A 16,732-nucleotide genomic window follows, 5' to 3' on the forward strand; every position below is an offset into this window, starting at 1 on the left:
TGCGCCTAATTAGTGCCCCCCTCTCTTTTTTAACCCTTTCTGTAGTGTAGTGACTGCAGGGGAGAGCCAGGGGAGCTTCCCTCCAACAGAGCTGTGAGGGAAAATGGCGCCAGTGTGCTGAGGAGATAGGCTCCGCCCCTTTTTCGCGGACTTTTCTCCTGCTTTTTTATGGATTCAGGCAGGGGTTAAAATGCATCCATATAGCCCTGGGGGCTATATGTGATGTATTTTCGCCAGCCAAGGTGTTTTTATTGCGTCTCAGGGCGCCCCCCCCAGCGCCCTGCACCCTCAGTGACCGAAGTGTGAAGTGTGCTGAGAGCAATAGCGCACAGCTGCAGTGCTGTGCGCTACCTTGTTGAAGACATGACGTCTTCTGCCGCCGATTTTCCGGACCTCTTCTGCCTTCTGGCTCTGTAAGGGGGCCGGCGGCGCGGCTCTGGGACCCATCCAAGCTGGGCCTGTGATCGTCCCTCTGGAGCTAATGTCCAGTAGCCTAAGAAGCCCAATCCACTCTGCACGCAGGTGAGTTCGCTTCTTCTCCCCTTAGTCCCTCGATGCAGTGAGCCTGTTGCCAGCAGGTCTCACTGAAAATAAAAAACCTAAACTAAAACTTTCACTAAGAAGCTCAGGAGAGCCCCTAGTGTGCACCTTTCTCGTTCGGGCACAGAGATCTAACTGAGGCTTGGAGGAGGGTCATAGGGGGAGGAGCCAGTGCACACCAGATAGTCCTAAAGCTTTCTTTAGATGTGCCCAGTCTCCTGCGGAGCCGCTATTCCCCATGGTCCTTACGGAGTCCCCAGCATCCACTTAGGACGTTAGAGAAATATGGTTACAGATTTACAATTAAACAGGAAGCAGATAGATACAAAAGAATCCATTACAGCCAGCAATACTTCAACCTATTCGCTCAATGCACACTCCGCTCCATCTTTGGATCTGCCTCAACACCAACAAACAGTAACTACCAGCAGCAGCATAACAGAACTTCTTGTGTCTGTGATCAGCTATACACTGTGTATGTTGGGGAAGTACATGTCTTCTGTAATTGGTCCAGGGGAGGGAACTTTCTCATTCATGATGAGTCATTGGCCAGTGTGAGGGCTTTTGTTCTAGGTTGCCGGCCTCTGGTTTCCTGTCCATCTGCTTTCCTTGGAATGTCCTTTTGTTCCAATAAGAGCGACTTCATATTCCTACATTTAATCATAACTACTCATTGCCATGTGCTACAACCTAATCACAGGTATCAAACCAATCCACACATTCCTCCGATCATTTTGACACCAAGCACGACATGTCCATCTTGCTCCGCTCCAACAATACACATACATGATGTTATACTCCATTGTATAATTTAAAACCTTATGTCCAGTGCTTGACATGTTTAACTTATGTGTGGTATGAAATATGTGTTGAATATATCTTTGTGGCGTGTCTGTGTGAGTGCGTATGTTACAATATATCGCTGCGCGTATTCGCAAGCATAGCGACTCATAATGTGTGGAGTTTGTATGTTTTCTGTATGTAATATTTTTGACTTCGACACTCCTCAGGGAAAGGAAACGCCACCTGGACCCTTTTAGGGATATGGAGTTTTTTCTCCGGGTTTTCCCGTGCTTTCTCAAATATAGCATCCAATTCCTTTGACGCAGGGAAGGTTAGCGAGGCTTTCTTATTTTCAGTGAAAAAATAAGATTTTACTTACCGGTAAATCTATTTCTCATAGTCCGTAGTGGATGCTGGGGACTCCGTAAGGACCATGGGGAATAGAAGGGCTCCGCAGAAGACAGGGCACTTTAAGAAAGAATTTGGATACTGGTGTGCTCTGGCTCCTCCCTCTATGTCCCTCCTCCAGACCTCAGTTAAAGAAACTGAGGCCCTCATTCCGAGTTGTTCGCTCGCAAGCTGCTTTTAGCAGCTTTGCACACGCTAAGCCGCCGCCTACTGGGAGTGAATCTTAGCTTATCAAAATTGCGAACGAAAGATTAGCAAATTTGCGAATAGACAGTTCTTAGCAGTTTCTGAGTAGCTCCACACTTACTCGGCAACTGCGATCAGTTCAGTCAGTTTCGTTCCTGGTTTGACGTCACAAACACACCCAGCGTTCGCCCAGACACTCCTCCGTTTCTCCAGCCACTCCCGCGTTTTTCCCAGAAACGGTAGCGTTTTTTCGCACACACCCATAAAACGTCCAGTTTCCGCCCAGAAACACCCACTTCCTGTCAATCACATTACGATCACCAGAACGAAGAAAAAACCTCGTAATGCCGTGAGTAAAATACCTAACTGCATAGCAAATTTACTTGGTGCAGTCGCACTGCGGACATTGCGCATGCGCATTAGCGACTAATCGCTCCGTTGCGACAAAAAAATAACGAGCGAACAACTCAGAATGAGGGCCTGTGCCCGGAAGAGCTGACAGTACAAGGAAAGGATTTTGGAATCCAGGGCAAGACTCATACCAGCCACACCAATCACACCGTATAACTTGTGATAAACTTACCCAGTTAACAGTATGAACAACAACGGAGCATCAGAACAACCCTGATGCAACCAACGTAACCCTTATTTAAGCAATAACTATATACAAGTATTGCAGAAGAAGTCCGCACTTGGGACGAGAAAATAAGATTTTACTTACCGATAAATCTATTTCTCGGAGTCCGTAGTGGATGCTGGGGTTCCTGAAAGGACCATGGGGAATAGCGGCTCCGCAGGAGACAGGGCACAAAAAGTAAAGCTTTTCCAGATCAGGTGGTGTGCACTGGCTCCTCCCCCTATGACCCTCCTCCAGACTCCAGTTAGGTACTGTGCCCGGACGAGCGTACACAATAAGGGAGGATTTTGAATCCCGGGTAAGACTCATACCAGCCACACCAATCACACCGTACAACTTGTGATCTAAACCCAGTTAACAGTATGATAACAGCGGAGCCTCTGAAAGATGGCTTCCTTCAACAATAACCCGAATTTGTTAACAATAACTATGTACAATTATTGCAGATAATCCGCACTTGGGATGGGCGCCCAGCATCCACTACGGACTCCGAGAAATAGATTTATCGGTAAGTAAAATCTTATTTTCTCTATCGTCCTAGTGGATGCTGGGGTTCCTGAAAGGACCATGGGGATTATACCAAAGCTCCCAAACGGGCGGGAGAGTGCGGATGACTCTGCAGCACCGAATGAGAGAACTCCAGGTCCTCCTTAGCCAGAGTATCAAATTTGTAAAATTTTACAAACGTGTTCTCCCCTGACCACGTAGCTGCTCGGCAAAGTTGTAATGCCGAGACCCCTCGGGCAGCCGCCCAAGATGAGCCCACCTTCCTTGTGGAGTGGGCCTTTACAGATTTAGGCTGTGGCAGGCCTGCCACAGAATGTGCAAGTTGGATTGTGCTACAGATCCAACGAGCAATCGTCTGCTTAGACGCAGGAGCACCCATCTTGTTGGGTGCATACAATATAAACAACGAGTCAGATTTTCTGACTCCAGCTGTCCTTGCAATATATATTTTTAATGCTCTGACAACGTCCAGTAACTTGGAGTCCTCCAAGTCACTTGTAGCCGCAGGCACTACAATAGGCTGGTTCAGATGAAATGCTGACACCACCTTAGGGAGAAAATGCGGACGAGTCCGCAGTTCTGCCCTGTCCGAATAGAAAATCAGATATGGGCTTTTGTAAGATAAAGCTGCCAGTTCTGACACTCTCCTGGCCGAAGCCAGGGCTAGAAGCATGGTCACTTTCCATGTGAGATATTTCAAATCCACCTTTTTTAGTGGTTCAAACCAATGAGATTTTAGAAAATCCAAAACCACATTGAGATCCCACGGTGCCACTGGAGGCACCACAGGAGGCTGTATATGCAGCACTCCCTTAACAAAGGTCTGGACTTCAGGGACTGAAGCCAATTCTTTTTGAAAGAAAATCGACAGGGCCGAAATTTGAACCTTAATAGATCCCAATTTGAGACCCATAGACAATCCTGATTGCAGGAAATGTAGGAATCGACCCAGTTGAAATTCCTCCGTCGGAGCACTCCGATCTTCGCACCACGCAACATATTTTCGCCAAATTCGGTGATAATGTTGCACGGTTACTTCCTTCCTTGCTTTAATCAAAGTAGGAATGACTTCTTCCGTCATGCCTTTTTCCTTTAGGATCCGGCGTTCAACCGCCATGCCGTCAAACGCAGCCGCGGTAAGTCTTGAAACAGACAGGGACCCTGCTGAAGCAAGTCCCTCCTTAGAGGTAGAGGCCACGGATCTTCCGTGATCATCTCTTGAAGTTCCGGGTACCAAGTCCTTCTTGGCCAATCCGGAACCACTAGTATCGTTCTTACGCCTCTTTGCCGTATAATTCTCAATACTTTTGGTATGAGAGGCAGAGGAGGAAACACATACACCGACTGGTACACCCAAGGCGTTACCAGCGCGTCCACAGCTATTGCCTGCGGATCTCTTGACCTGGCGCAATACCTGTCCAGTTTTTTTTTGAGGCGAGACGCCATCATGTCCACCATTGGTCTTTCCCAACGGGTTACCAGCATGTGGAAGACTTCTGGATGAAGTCCCCACTCTCCCGGGTGAAGATCGTGTCTGCTGAGGAAGTCTGCTTCCCAGTTGTCCACTCCCGGGATGAACACTGCTGACAGTGCTATCACATGATTCTCTGCCCAGCGAAGAATCCTTGCAGCTTCTGCCATTGCACTCCTGCTTCTTGTGCCGCCCTGTCTGTTCACATGGGCGACTGCCGTGATGTTGTCCGACTGGATCAACACCGGTTTTCCCTGAAGCAGAGGTTCTGCCTGGCTTAGAGCATTGTAGATTGCTCTTAGTTCCAGAATGTTTATGTGAAGAGACGTTTCCAGGCTCGTCCATACTCCCTGGAAGTTTCTTCCTTGTGTGACTGCTCCCCAGCCTCTCAGGCTGGCGTCCGTGGTCACCAGGATCCAATCCTGTATGCCGAATCTGCGGCCCTCCAATAGATGAGCACTCTGCAACCACCACAGAAGAGACACCCTTGTCCTTGGAGACAGGGTTTTCCGCAGGTGCATCTGAAGATGCGACCCTGACCATTTGTCCAACAGATCCCTTTGGAAAATTCTTGCGTGGAATCTGCCGAATGGAATTGCTTCGTAAGAAGCCACCATTTTTCCCAGGACTCTTGTGCATTGATGTACAGACACCTTTCCTGGTTTTAGGAGGTTCCTGACAAGCTCGGATAACTCCTTGGCTTTTTCCTCCGGGAGAAAAACCTTTTTCTGAACCTTGTCCAGAATCATCCCTAGGAACAGCAGACGAGTTGTCGGCATTAACTGGGATTTTGGAATATTCAGAATCCACCCGTGCTGTTTTAGCACTTCTTGAGACAGTGCTAATCCCATCTCTAGCTGTTCTCTGGACCTTGCTCTTATTAGGAGATCGTCCAAGTATGGGATAATTAATATGCCTTTTCTTCGAAGAAGAATCATCATCTCGGCCATTACCTTTGTAAAGACCCGAGGTGCCGTGGACAATCCGAACGGCAGCGTCTGAAACTGATAGTGACAGTTTTGTACAACGAACCTGAGGTACCCCTGGTGTGAGGGGTAAATTGGAACGTGGAGATACGCATCCTTGATGTCCAAGGATACCATAAAATCCCCCTCTTCCAGGTTCGCTATCACTGCTCTGAGTGACTCCATTTTGAACTTGAACTTCTTTATGTACAGGTTCAAGGACTTCAGATTTAGAATAGGCCTTACCGAGCCATCCGGCTTCGGTACCACAAAAAGAGTGGAATAATACCCCTTCCCTTGTTGTAGAAGAGGTACCTTGACTATCACCTGCTGAGAGTACAGCTTGTGAATGGCTTCCAAAACCGTCTCCCTTTCGGAGGGGGACGTTGGTAAAGCAGACTTCAGGAAACGGCGAGGTGGATCTGTCTCTAATTCCAACCTGTACCCCTGAGATATTATCTGCAGGATCCAGGGATCTACTTGCGAGTGAGCCCACTGCGCGCTGTAATTTTTGAGACGACCGCCCACCGTCCCCGAGTCCGCTTGAGAAGCCCCAGCGTCATGCCGAGGCTTTTGGAGAAGCCGGGGAGGGCTTCTGTTCCTGGGAAGGAGCTGCCTGTTGCTGTCTCTTCCCTCGACCTCTGCCTCGTGGCAGATATGAATAGCCCTTTGCTCTCTTATTTTTAAAGGAACGAAAGGGCTGCGGTTGAAAAGTCGGTGCCTTTTTCTGTTGGGGAGTAGCTTGAGGTAGAAAGGTGGATTTCCCGGCTGTAGCCGTGGCCACCAAATCTGATAGACCGACTCCAAATAACTCCTCCCCTTTATACGGCAAAACTTCCATATGCCGTTTTGAATCCGCATCGCCTGTCCACTGTCGCGTCCATAAAGCTCTTCTGGCCGAAATGGACATAGCACTTACCCGTGATGCCAGTGTGCAGATATCCCTCTGTGCATCACGCATATAAAGAAATGCATCCTTTATTTGTTCTAACGACAGTAAAATATTGTCCCTGTCCAGGGTATCAATATTTTCAATCAGGGACTCTGACCAAACTACCCCAGCACTGCACATCCAGGCAGTCGCTATAGCTGGTCGTAGTATAACACCTGCATGTGTGTATATACTTTTTTGGATATTTTCCATCCTCCTATCTGATGGATCTTTAAGTGCGGCCGTCTCAGAAGAGGGTAACGCCACTTGTTTAGATAAGCGTGTTAGCGCCTTGTCCACCCTAGGAGATGTTTCCCAGCGCTCCCTAACCTCTGGCGGGAAAGGGTATAATGCCAATAATTTCTTTGAAATTTTCAGCTTTTTATCAGGAGCAACCCACGCTTCATTACACACGTCATTTAATTCTTCTGATTCAGGAAAAACTATAGGCAGTTTTTTCACACCCCACATAATACCCTGTTTAGTGGTACCTGTAGTATCAGCTAAATGTAACGCCTCCTTCATTGCCAAAATCATATAACGTGTGGCCCTACTGGAAAATACGGTTGATTCGTCACCGTCACCACTGGAGTCAGTGCCTGTGTCTGGGTCTGTGTCGACCGACTGAGGCAAAGGGCGTTTTACAGCCCCTGACGGTGTTTGAGTCGCCTGGACAGGCACTAATTGATTGTCCGGCCGTCTCATGTCGTCAAACGACTGCTGTTGACACTATCCCGTAGTTCCATAAATAAAGGCATCCATTCTGGTGTCGACTCCCTAGGGGGTGACATCCTCATATTTGGCAATTGCTCCGCCTCCACACCAATATCGTCCTCATACATGTCGACACACACGTACCGACACACAGCAGACACACAGGGAATGCTCCTAACGAAGACAGGACCCACTAGCCCTTTGGGGAGACAGAGGGAGAGTTTGCCAGCACACACCAAAAGCGCTATATATAACAGGGATAGCCTTATAATAAGTGCTCCCTTATAGCTGCTTTATATATATAAAAATATCGCCATAAATTTGCCCCCCCTCTCTGTTTTACCCTGTTTCTGTAGTGCAGTGCAGGGGAGAGACCTGGGAGCCGTCCTGACCAGCGGAGCTGTGAGAGGAAATGGCGCCGTGTGCTGAGGAGATAGGCCCCGCCCCTTTTTTGGCGGGCTCGTCTCCCGCTATTTAGTGAATCCAGGCAGGGGTTTAATATCTCCATATAGCCTCTGGGGGCTATATGTGAGGTATTTTTAGCCTTTATATAGGTTACATTTGCCTCCCAGGGCGCCCCCCCCCAGCGCCCTGCACCCTCAGTGACTGCGTGTGAAGTGTGCTGAGAGGAAAATGGCGCACAGCTGCAGTGCTGTGCGCTACCTTTAGAAGACTGCAGGAGTCTTCAGCCGCCGATTTTGGACCTCTTCTGACTTCAGCATCTGCAAGGGGGCCGGCGGCGCGGCTCCGGTGACCATCCAGGCTGTACCTGTGATCGTCCCTCTGGAGCTGATGTCCAGTAGCTAAGAAGCCAATCCATCCTGCACGCAGGTGAGTTCACTTCTTCTCCCCTCAGTCCCTCGTTGCAGTGATCCTGTTGCCAGCAGGACTCACTGTAAAATAAAAAACCTAAGCTAAACTTTTTCTAAGCAGCTCTTTAGGAGAGCCACCTAGATTGCACCCTTCTCGGCCGGGCACAAAAATCTAACTGGAGTCTGGAGGAGGGTCATAGGGGGAGGAGCCAGTGCACACCACCTGATCTGGAAAAGCTTTACTTTTTGTGCCCTGTCTCCTGCGGAGCCGCTATTCCCCATGGTCCTTTCAGGAACCCCAGCATCCACTAGGACGATAGAGAAATAGATTTACCGGTAAGTAAAATATTATTTTCTCCAACGTCCTAGTGGATGCTGGGGACTCCGTAAGGACCATGGGGATTATACCAAAGCCCCCAAACGGGCGGGAGAGTGCGATTGACTCTGCAGCACCGAATGAGCAAACACAAGGTCCTCCTCAGCCAGGGTATCAAACTTGTAAAACTTTGCAAAAGTGTTCGAACCTGACCAAGTAGCCGCTCGGCAAAACTGTAATGCCGAGACTCCTCGGGCAGCCGCCCAAGAAGAGCCCACCTTCCTTGTGGAGTGGGCTTTTACTGATTTTGGAAGCGGCAATCCAGCCGCAGAATGAGCTTGCTGAATCGTGTTACAGATCCAGCGAGCAATAGTTTGCTTTGAAGCAGGAGCACCCAGCTTGTTGGGTGCATACAGGATAAACAGCGACTCAGTTTTCCTGACTCTAGCCGTTCTGGCTACATAAACCTTCAAAGCCCTGACCACATCTAGTAACTCGGAATCCTCCAAGTCACGAGTAGCCACAGGCACCACAATAGGTTGGTTCATATGAAAGGATGACACCACCTTTGGCAGAAATTGTGGACGGGTCCGCAATTCTGCCCTGTCCATATGGAAAACCAGATAGGGGCTTTTATGTGACAGAGCCGCTAATTCTGACACACGCCTAGCTGAAGCCAAGGCTAATAGCATGACCACCTTCCAGGTGAGAAATTTTAACTCCACGGTTTTGAGTGGCTCAAACCAGTGTGACTTCAGGAAACTCAACACCACGTTAAGATCCCAAGGTGCCACTGGAGGCACAAAAGGAGGCTGAATATGCAGCACTCCCTTTACAAACGTCTGGACTTCAGGAAGAGAAGCCAGTTCCTTTTGAAAGAAAATGGATAAGGCCAAAATCTGGACCTTAATGGAACCCAATTTTAGGCCCAAAGTCACTCCCGACTGTAGGAAGTGAAGGAACCGGCCCAGCTGGAATTCCTCCGTAGGGGCCTTCCTGGCCTCACACCAAGCAACATATTTTCGCCATATACGGTGATAATGTTTAGCCGTCACGTCCTTCCTAGCCTTTATCAGCGTAGGAATAACCTCATCCGGAATGCCTTTTTCTGCTAGGATCCGGCGTTCAACTGCCATGCCGTCAAACGCAGCCGCGGTAAGTCTTGGAACAGACAAGGTCCCTGTTACAACAGGTCCTGTCTTAGAGGCAGAGGCCATGGGTCCTCTTTGAGCATTTCTTGCAGCTCTGGATACCAAGTCCTTCTTGGCCAATCCGGAACAACGAGTATTGTCCTCACTCCTCTTTTTCTTATGATTCTCAGCACCTTGGGAATGAGAGGAAGAGGAGGAAATACATAAACCGACTGGAACACCCACGGTGTCACTAGTGCGTCTACAGCTATCGCCTGAGGGTCTCTTGACCTGGCGCAATACCTCTGTAGCTTTTTGTTGAGGCGGGATGCCATCATGTCCACCTGTGGCAGTTCCCACCGACCTGCAATCTGCGCGAAGACTTCTTGATGAAGTCCCCACTCTCCCGGGTGGAGGTCGTGCCTGCTGAGGAAGTCTGCTACCCAGTTGTCCACTCCCGGAATAAACACTGCTGACAGTGCTCTTACGTGATTCTCCGCCCAGCGAAGAATTCTGGTGGCTTCCGCCATCGCCACCCTGCTCCTTGTGCTGCCTTGGCAGTTTACATGAGCCACTGCGGTGATGTTGTCTGACTGGATCAGCACCGATTGGTCGCGAAGCAGGTTCTCCGCTTGACTTAGGGCGTTGTATATGGCCCTTAGTTCCAGGATATTTGATGTGAAGGCAAGTCTCCTGACTTGACCACACCCCTTGGAAATTTCTTCCCTGTGTGACTGCCCCCCACAATCGGAGGCTTGCATCCGTGGTCACCAGGACCCAGTCCTGAATGCCGAATCTGCGGCCTTCGAGAAGGTGAGCACTCTGCAGCCACCACAGCAGAGACACCCTGGCCCTGGGGGATAGGGTGATCAGCCGATGCATCTGTAGATGTGATCCGGACCACTTGTCCAACAGATCCCATTGAAAGGTCCTTGCATGGAACCTGCCAAAGGGAATGGCCTCGTACGATGCCACCATCTTTCCCAGGACTCGCGTGCGTTGATGCACCGACACCTGTTTTTGGTTTTAAGAGGTCCCTGACCAGTGTCATTAGTTCCTGAGCCTTCTCCATCGGGAGAAAATCCTTCTTCTGGTCTGTGTCCAGAATCATGCCCAGGAAGGGCAGACGCGTTGTAGGAATCAGCTGCGACTTTGGAATATTCAGAATTCAGCCGTGCTGTTGTAATACTTCCCGAGAGCGTGCTACGCTGATCAGCAACTACTCTCTGGACCTCGCCTTTATGAGGAGATCGTCCAAGTATGGGATAATTGTGACCCCCTTGCTTTCGCAGGAGCACCATCATTTCCGCCATTACCTTGGTAAATATTCTCGGTGCCGTGGAGAGACCAAACGGCAACGTCTGGAATCGGTAATGACAATCCTGTACCACAAATCTGAGGTACGCCTGATTAGGTGGATAAATGGGGACATGAAGGTATGCATCCTTTATGTCCAGGGGATGCGGTCAGGATGCCGCCGGACGGAATCCCGGCGGTCGAAATACCGACGCCGGAATCCCGACCGCCACAATCCCGACATATTCTCCCTCCGTGGGTGTCCACGACACCCATAGAGGGAGAATATAATAGTGTGCCGAGCGTAGCGAGGCACCGTGCCCGCAGCGTGGCGAGCGAAGCGAGCCCGCAAGGGGCTTCGTTCCGCTCACCACCCCTGTCGGGATTGTGTGGTCGGGATTCCGGCGTCGGTATTTCGACCGCCGGGATTCCGACCGGCGGCATTTAGTACTGATCCCATGTCCAGAGACACCATAAAATCCCCCCCTTCCAGGCTTGCGATGACCGCTCTGAGCGATTCCATTTTGAACTTGAACCTTTTTAGGTATATGTTCAGGGCTTTTAAATTTAATATGGGTCTGACCGAACCATCCGCTTTCGGTACCACAAACATGGTCGAATAGTAACCCCTTCCCTGTTGAAGGAGGGGAACCTTTACCGCCACCTGCTGAAGATACAATTTGTGAATTGCAGCTAACACTATTTCCCTCTCTAAGGGGGAAGCTGGCAGGGCCGATTTGAGGTAACGGTGAGGGGGCATCTCTTCGAATTCCAGCTTGTATCCCTGAGACACAATCTCTATAGCCCGGGGATCCACCTGGGAGTGAACCCACTTGTGGCTGAAATTTCGGAGACGCGCCCCCACCGGGCCTAGCTCCGCCTGTGGAGCCCCAGCGTCATGCGGTGGATTTAGTGGAAGCCGGGGAGGACTTCTGTTCCTGGGAACTAGCTGTGTTGTGCAGCTTCTTTCCTCTACCTCTGCCTCTGGCAAGAAAGGACGCACCTCGGACTTTCTTGCCTTTTTGTGATCGAAAGGACTGCATTTGGTAATACGGTGCTTTCTTAGGTTGTGAGGAATCATATGGCAAAAAATTAGACTTTCCAGCCGTAGCTGTGGAGACCAGGTCCGAGAGACCGTCCCCAAACAATTCCTCACCCTTGTAAGGTAAAACCTCCATGTGCCTTTTTGAGTCGGCATCGCCTGTCCATTGCCGAAACCACAGGACCCTTCTGGCAGAAATCGACATTTCATTTATTCTAGAGCCCAGTAGGCTAATGTCTCTTTGAGCATCTCTCATATATAGGACAGCGTCTTTTATATGCCCCAGGGTTAGTAATATAGTATCCTTATCCAAGGTATCAAGTTCCTCAGATAAGGTATCTGTCCATGCTGCTACCGCACTACACATCCAGGCCGACGCAATCATCGGCCTTAGTAAGGTACCTGAATGTGTATAAATGGACTTCAGGATACCCTCCTGCTTTCTATCAGCAGCATCCTTTAGGGTGGCCGTATCCTGTGACGGCAGGGCTACCTTCTTGGATAAGCGTGTTAGAGCTTTGTCCACCCTAGGGGAGGATTCCCAGCGTAGCCTGTCCGTTGGCGGGAAGGGATACGCCATAAGCATCCGTTTGGAAATCTGCAGTTTCCTATCTGGAGATTCCCAAGCCTTTTCACATAACTCATTTAACTCATGTGAAGGGGGAAAGGTCACCTCTTGCCTTTTTTCCCCATACATATAAACCCTCTTGTCAGGGACTGGGGTTTCCTCTGTGATGTGCAACACATCTTTCATTGCTATAATCATGTAACGGATGGCTTTAGCCATTTTAGGCTGTAACTTTGTCTCATCGCCATCGACACTGGAGTCAGAATCCGTGTCAATATCTGTGTCAACAATTTGGGATAGTGGGCGCTTCTGAGACCCTGACGGCCTCTGCGACATAGGATCAGGCATGGGCCGAGACCCCGACTGTCCTAAGGTTTCAGCTTTATCCAACCTTTTATGCAAGGAATTAACATTATCATTTAAAACCTTCCACATATCCATCCAATCGGGTGTCGGTGCCGTCGGCGGCGACCCCACATTCATTTGTTCCTGCTCTGTTTCCACATAGCCTTCCTCGTCAAACATGCCGACACAAGCGTACCGACACACCACACACACAGGGGATGCTCTATTTGAAGACAGTTCCCCCACAAGGCCTTTTGGAGAGACAGAGAGAGAGTATGCCAGCACACACCCCAGCGCTATATGACCCAGGAATCACACAGTAACTTAGTGTTAACCCAGTAGCTGCTGTATATACTGTTTTTGCGCCAAATTTATGTGCCCCCCCTCTCTTTTTACCCTCTTCTACCGTGATTCTGCAGGGGAGAGCCTGGGGAGCTTCCTCTCAGCGGAGCTGTGGAGAGAAAATGGCGCTGGTGAGTGCTGAGGAAGAAGCCGCGCCCCCTCAGCGGCGGGCTTCTGTCCCGCGTTTGTGTGTAAAATAATGGCGGGGGCTCATGCATATATACAGTGCCCAACTGTATATATGCTGCTTTTTGCTAAGAGGTTCCTAATTGCTGCCCAGGGCGCCCCCCCCCCCCCCCCCTGCGCCCTGCACCCTACAGTGACCAGAGTGTGTGGGTTAGTGTGGGAGCAATGGCGCACAGCTGCAGTGCTGTGCGCTACCTCATATGAAGACTGGAGTCTTCTGCCGCCGATTTCGACGTCTTCTTGCTTCAGACACCGGCTTCTGTCTTCTGGCTCTGCGAGGGGGACAGCGGCGCGGCTCCGGGATCGGACGACCAAGGGTGCGATCCTGTGTACGATTCCTCTGGAGCTAATGGTGTCCAGTAGCCTAAGAAGCAGGACCTATCTTCGGTGAGTAGGGCTGCTTCTCTCCCCTCAGTCCCACGTAGCAGAGAGCCTGTTGCCAGCAGATCTCTCTGAAAATAAAAAAACCTAACAAAATACTTTCTTTTTAGCAAGCTCAGGAGAGCTCACCAAGTAGCACCCAGCTCGTCCGGGCACAGATTCAAACTGAGGTCTGGAGGAGGGACATAGAGGGAGGAGCCAGAGCACACCAGTATCCAAATTCTTTCTTAAAGTGCCCTGTCTCCTGCGGAGCCCGTCTATTCCCCATGGTCCTTACGGAGTCCCCAGCATCCACTAGGACGTTAGAGAAAAGCCGCTTCAACCTGCTCAGCTGTGGTATCATTTATATTTAACACATCCCTGATAGCCTCTATCATTAATTGCACCCCCTTTGCAAGAGGTAGACCCCCGCAACACATCCCCATTACCGTCTGTGGTATCAGAATCGGTATCCGTGTCATCTTGCGTGATGTTAACAAGCACACGTTTTGGGGGGTATATAGCGGGGCGTCCTGAGGTACCAAAATCGGGCCATACTGCCATTGAGTTCTGTAATACCTGGGTTGTAGACTCATTACTCGCAACCCTGTCAGAAATCTGAGTAATCCAAGATTTGATAGAGGAAAACCATTCAGGTTCCCTTGCTGGAATCTGTGCTAAACCAGTGCTATCCTGATTACATGGAATGGGATCATCCCACAGCATATGACACAGTGTCCCTGGAGATAGCTAAAGGAGACCAAACACGCTCCTACCCTGTTGCCGCCATCTTCACATCGACCCCCCGCCTGCTAGGGGGGGGGGGGGGGTCGGTGTCTCACTCACCACCGATTCTTCAGCTCTGCAAGGGGGTGGCGGCATGCTGCTGGGGCGAGCGGTCCCCTGTGGCGGAGAACGATCAGACCCCTCTGGAGCTCAGTGTCCAGTCAGTGGAGACAGTGGCTCAGACCCCACAGGGCGGACACTGCTCCCCCCCTCAGTCCCTCGCTGCAGGGAGGCTGTTGCCAGCAGCCTCCCTGTAAAATAATTAAACAAAAAACCTTTTACTAGAGAAACTCTGGAGAGCTCCAGGGAGGAGCCAGCCCACACTATTAAACTCTTAAAGTGCCAGTGGCTCCTAGTGGACACATCTATATCCCATGGTACTAATATGGACCCCAGCATCCTCTAGGACGTAAGAGAAAAAAAGTGAAAACCTCATGCTGACCTTTTTCCATGTCGACCAATAGTGGTCAACGTAACGATTATCGACCTAAGTGTTGTCGACTTAAAGACCGGTTACCAACATTTAGAGGGTGACTAACCTGAGGAACCTGTTCTAGATGCCTTTTAATTTCAACAGCCTTTATACTCCTGGCCTTTTTATATACAGTACAATATTGTGGCAATCCGACACATGTTCAGACAATAGAGTGCCAAGCATGAAACGTGTGCTATTCAAATTATTATCAAAATCTCCACTTTATATAACTTGATTACAGGGTGCTACATTGTTTCACTAATCCTGTCAACTGTTGTCCGATGTAATCATTTTTATTAGAAACTGTAGCAAATGTATTTATGACTTTACCACTTTCGCCTGGTTATGATTCCATATAATATACATGTTTATTTTGGAGATCGGGGAGGCATTTGGCATCCTGGTGGTTGGGATGCCGGTAGTCTTGTGACCCATGCTGGAATCCCGACACCACTCAGGAAACTGGCGACGGAACACCAACAACCGACACACCGAAGGGGAGTATAGGTGTACAGGTTAGGCACTAATGGGGTCGTTAGCCATAGCTGACACCCCCCCACCTTGGAGGATTAGGGTAGGGGACGGGGTAGAATACTTACGCCACCCGGTGTTGAAATGCCACTATTGGTCATGTGACCGCCAGCATCCCATCTGCCCGGATAACATACCCAACTCGGGAGATCTGCAGTGCAGATTAGGTTCTTGGAGGCCCTTTTGTAATTGAATTTTTGCTGCTTAATCCCTGAAAACACCCTTTTTCGGGGGTTAATTGCAAATATTATCATCATCTGAATGTATGACAGAGGGACTGCAGCAGGTGTCTCCAATTATCTGGTGTGTTTCCCTCCATTCCCGCTGGCAGCTGAAACCCCCATAGGATTCTTTGGGGGATGCAAAGCTATCCGATTTACCAGCTTCGGGAATGTAGTGCATTTCCGGAGATCAGCTCCCGCATCTACCCCCATACGAAGATGGCGGTAGCCCTCTGTAGCCTACGGGCTACAGATTGTGTAATAAACCGGCGGAGGGTTCCCCCGAAACCCTCCGCAGCGATGGCCGCTCTGCATGTGAGGGCAGCATGACTTACCACGTCGCATAATATTCAACCGTAGTCAGCGCATATTGCAATATGATTGTGGGCGCTAATATTGCGCCCTAATTGTGATCATTAATAAGGGGGTCCCTTAGTATTTCGGCGGATTGGAACATAACATTTTTAACTTAAAGATTTTAGCGTGTTTTTTGTTGTTTGGGAGTCAAAAGTAATTTTTTAAAGCAAAAGTAAAGATATTTGAGAACTCTTCCCCTTTGACATACCGCCCCCTGTATTACAGCAAGAACACACTATAGTGCAACCACTTCTATAATGATTATGCAGCACCAGAGTCTGCTCCAGCTGTGTAATAGCAAGGAACAACGGCCTGCTCCAGCAGTAGTGCAGCAACCCAACAGGACACCTGAGTCAGCTCAGCCTATAGGCCAAGCATAATAGCGATAATAATATCATTACCGTCTGCTTGTCTCAGCTTCTGCTTTATAACGGGAGTGATAAAGTTCAGCCCAGAACGAAATGGCCGCAGGCCGCACCAAAACTACACGCAAAACTTCCTGCGGTGCCGGGCCGGCCTGGTATACAAGAAAATGGCCGCCGCCTTATTGCGCAAAGGACAGGACAAGTATTGTACAATGAAGTACAACTCTACATTTGGAACAAAAACGACAGCAAATCGGACGTCAAGGCTCCGCCCACCCACGGTCTATATATTTGCAGCCATCGCGACGTCACCTTCAATTTATCACTAGAGGGAAAGCAGTATCAATAGTTCAACGGGAGAGGCCGTTACCCTGTCAAACTGACGCCACATTTCGCAAGTGACGGCGCAGAGGGGCGGGACTACAGGTAGGTAATTCAGCCGCCATTTTGGAAGTGTC

General features: G+C 49.7%; 1 protein-coding gene across 1 annotated transcript in view; it reads right to left on the minus strand.

Annotated features, from left to right (window-relative positions):
• LOC135054747 (gastrula zinc finger protein XlCGF26.1-like) overlaps positions 1 to 16,478 on the minus strand; it is an 89,061-nt gene extending 72,583 nt beyond the window's left edge. Inside the window, exon 1 of the mRNA XM_063958052.1 lies at positions 16,311 to 16,478. The gene's annotated coding sequence lies outside the window, so the exon portion shown is untranslated. The remainder of the gene's footprint in view (positions 1 to 16,310) is intronic.
• Positions 16,479 to 16,732: the final 254 nt, after the last annotated feature.

Source organism: Pseudophryne corroboree, chromosome 3 (genome assembly GCF_028390025.1).
Source record: "Pseudophryne corroboree isolate aPseCor3 chromosome 3, aPseCor3.hap2, whole genome shotgun sequence".
NCBI lineage: Eukaryota > Metazoa > Chordata > Amphibia > Anura > Myobatrachidae > Pseudophryne > Pseudophryne corroboree.